This window comes from Eubalaena glacialis, chromosome 4 (genome assembly GCF_028564815.1).
Source record: "Eubalaena glacialis isolate mEubGla1 chromosome 4, mEubGla1.1.hap2.+ XY, whole genome shotgun sequence".
NCBI lineage: Eukaryota > Metazoa > Chordata > Mammalia > Artiodactyla > Balaenidae > Eubalaena > Eubalaena glacialis.
This window is the reverse complement of record NC_083719.1, coordinates 39,034,453-39,038,084: the sequence shown is the minus strand read 5'-3', so window position 1 is coordinate 39,038,084 and position 3,632 is coordinate 39,034,453. Positions and strand designations below refer to the sequence as shown.

At 35.6% G+C, this 3,632-nt stretch overlaps 1 non-coding gene across 1 annotated transcript; it reads left to right on the top strand.

The window, feature by feature from the left end:
• The first annotated feature begins 3,017 nt into the window (after nucleotides 1-3,017).
• On the top strand, nucleotides 3,018-3,124 carry LOC133091586 (U6 spliceosomal RNA). Its single transcript, XR_009700925.1, has one exon. It is a non-coding gene; the product is annotated as a U6 spliceosomal RNA (small nuclear RNA).
• Nucleotides 3,125-3,632: the final 508 nt, after the last annotated feature.

Sequence of the window (3,632 nt, the reverse complement as noted above, 5' to 3'; positions counted from 1 at the left end):
CAAGGAAACTAAATATTTTTAAAAGTTAGCTGTCTTGATTTATACAAAGATGGAATTTTTAAAAATTATGCTTACTTTAACTTCCTATCAGGAAATTTCACTTTTAATTTTTAAATATATCTTTAAAGCAGAAATAACTTGAAAATGAAAGTTAAAGTCATAATTGTATAATTGTTATATTTATTTTATTCTAATTATATTGCAATGTCTAATAATCTTATTTGATAAATTATATAACAGAATATCTTTTAGGTCTGGCTAATTTTAAAAACAAAATATTTATCTATTCCATGTCTTACTATAATTTTGCATGTATTAACATTGTAGCAAAGTAACTCAAATTCATTACTTTAAATCATGAATTTTTCAGTGTAGAATTTGGAAATTTTTAATATGAAAATCAAATGGGAATTACAGTGAAGAGCAGAAAATGAATACATTTGATATTCCTTTTTTCTTTACAATTGTAAATTTTACACAGTATTAAGAAAATATAAACAGTTAATATAATATTACAAATGTTAATCGAGAATATTTTCCTTTAATGTATATGAGCCACATGTGTTTACTACAAAAGTGTTAGCAAAAAAGAAAACAAAATAAAATGCTTCTTGCTGCATATTTAAGAGGGAGTTAAATCCCAGACAATCAAATAGAGGGAAATGATTTTAAAAATTGGCAACTTATGTGCTAGGAGCAATTGCTCTGCAACACTGAACTTAGACAACTGAGAAGAATAGGCTTTCTGTACTTTGTAAATAAAATTTTAAGGTAAAAATACAGTTCCAGTATTCTGTTCAAACTTTATTGGGGGGCAGCATAATTTTGTTAGTACCTACAATATACATACAATACCTAGGAAGACCTTGACGTGAGGTGAAAGGACTCTGGAACAGGGTTCAGGAGACCTGAACTCTAGTTCCATCCTGATGCTCATAGCTTTGTGATCCTATAAGCTGTAGTTTCCTCCCTTGCAAAATGATTGTAAAACAGCTTGATTACAAGATCAGACTTGTGTTTTTAAAGATATGTGCATTTGATGATATGATCAGAGATACAAGAAAGAGCATGGGGACCACAGTGGTCCAAATGCTCGTGATTAAGGCTTGAATGCTGACAGGTTAGATGGAATGGAGAAGAGAGAACAGGAAGACGTTTAAAATTGGGGAGAAAGAGGAGTGGGAATTGAGAGTTTTAATTATGAAATAAATGGAGTTTTTAAGTATTTCATCAATTTTTTTCACTTTTGATACATTTGGTACATTTCTTTAGATGTTGGGCTTTTTCTAAAATAGAAGATTTCTCTTGCTCTTTTTTCTATTTTTCTCTATTTCATTCTCTTCATTGAGTGAATTATTTTTGTGGAAAGTTGCTTTCTTGATACTTTAGTCATTTGGAAACTGGAGTTTGAGAAGATTAGCATAGAAGCAAAAGAAATGCCTATGCTTCTATTCCTGACATAACACTCAGGTTTCAGGATAAACTTGCTTAAATTTTGAACAATTACCTGTGCAAAATAATGGTTTGGGGCCTCTTTGTTAAAATATTAAAGGAGAAAGTTACTCTTCAGCAAGTTGGTATAGTTCATTAATTGAGTGATATCAATGTACTGGGAGTATCACCAGAAATTCTGTTAGAGTTTCAAAATCATCAGTTTCTAATAAGAGATAATCTGATATTATCCTTCTGTGGAATTCATAAATCTTGGAATTATTTAGGGCCTTTCAGTTCTTCAACTCAAACTTTTTATCTCTTACAATGATTTCTTACATACATTATACTTGATAAGTGGTTACCTAGATTTTTTTATACACTTTCAATGATAGAAAGCTCTTCATATTTCCAAAGCAACCAATTTCAATGTAGAGAAGCTCTAATAAGTTGTCCTTATTTTGAGTTGAAATATGCCTTCTTATAGTTCAGTTTCTTGCTATCTTAAGAACAATTCCGTGTTACAATAGGAAGAAACACCATTGGTAACCAAGCCAAAATTAGACATCCTAGAATGCAAGTTTTTATTCCAGCCCTTTCCAGATTTCTTAGCACTTCTGTCTGACAGTCTTGATATGCCCTCTATTAATCTTTTTCCCAGAATATCTTCTTCCTCTAAAACATGGGAAGAGGAAAAGGAGAGAGAGATCAGTGAGGAGAAACATGCTTTCCTTGATTAAAATGTGAGTTTAGACTTTGACTTTGGCTTGTCTGGATTCTTTGTTAAAATACAAAATTTTCTAAAATGTCAAAAGTTTTCCTCTAAGCATGGAGAGAAAGATTGGACACTAGATCCAGAGTGCAGACATCTCTTTCCTCATGAGCTACAATTCTGAATACCCACTCTAACACTCTAGTGATTTGCAAAAATAAAAAATTTGAAAAAAGGAAAACTTTACCTACATAGTTGTCACTGCCTTCTAACTGGTCTTTCTGTTTCAAATTTTATCCTCTTCCAGGCCTCTCTTTTTTCCTGGAATTTTTTTTTTTTTTTTTTTTGGCTGTGTTGGGTCTTCGTTTCTGTGCAAGGGCTTCCTCTAGTTGCGGCAAGCGGAGGCCACTCTTCATCGCAGTGCGCGGGCCTCTCACTATCGCGGCCTCTCTTGTTGCAGAGCACAGGCTCCAGACGCGCAGGCTCAGTAGTTGTGGCTCACGGGCCCAGTTGCTCCGCGGCATGTGGGATCTTCCCAGACCAGGGCTCGAACCTATGTCCCCTGCAGTGGCAGGCAGACTCTCAACCACTGCGCCACCAGGGAAGCCCCTAGAATTAATTTTTTTTAAATATGAATTTTACTTCCCTGTTCTGGTCTCACTGTGTGTAAATGCAAGCTCTTAAAAGGGGCTTACAAAGCCCTTTGGCATCTGGCTCCTTCCCGTCTCTTTAACCTCATCTCTTTCAGCCTCCCTCTCACCTCAGTCTTCAGCAGCACAGAGAAGAATTTTAGACCACTCTGCCTTCATACGGGAGTTGCTACCCCCATTTTAAGTCTGATAAGTTCCTATTCTCCCCTCAAAAACCAGCTAAAGTTCTCACTTCAGCAGCACATAGACTAAAATCAGAACCACGCAGAGAAGATTAGCATGGCCCCCGGGGAAAGATGGCATGCAAATTTGTGAAGCGTTCCATGTTTTCAAACTGTATGATTCCACTTTTAGGAGGAACATGGAGTAGTCAGATTCATAGGGACAGAAAGTAGAATGGTGGTTAGGCTGGAGGGGGGATGGGTAGTTATTGTTTAATAGGTAGAATATCAGTTTTGCAAGATGAAGCATCCTGTGGAGGGATGGTGGTGATGGTAGCATCACAATGTGAATATACTTAATGCCACTAAACTGTACACTTTATATTGGTTAAGAAGGTAAATTTTATCTTATGTGTATTTTGCCACAATTTTTAAAAAACAGCTAAAATTCCAGGCTCCTTTTCTCTGCACCCATCCCATTCCCAGGGGGAGTTAGGCATTCATCATTTAACCAGTGGACTGAAATAGCTGCACCTAAGTGATGGTCAAGAACACTAACCTTGAACTCACTGCTGCTTAATACTCATCAAATACATGGTTGAACAACATAAATTTGCAAAGGATTGCCTTTGGGAAATACAGTTCACGTGTTTCTACAGACACAAAAAAATTCATCCT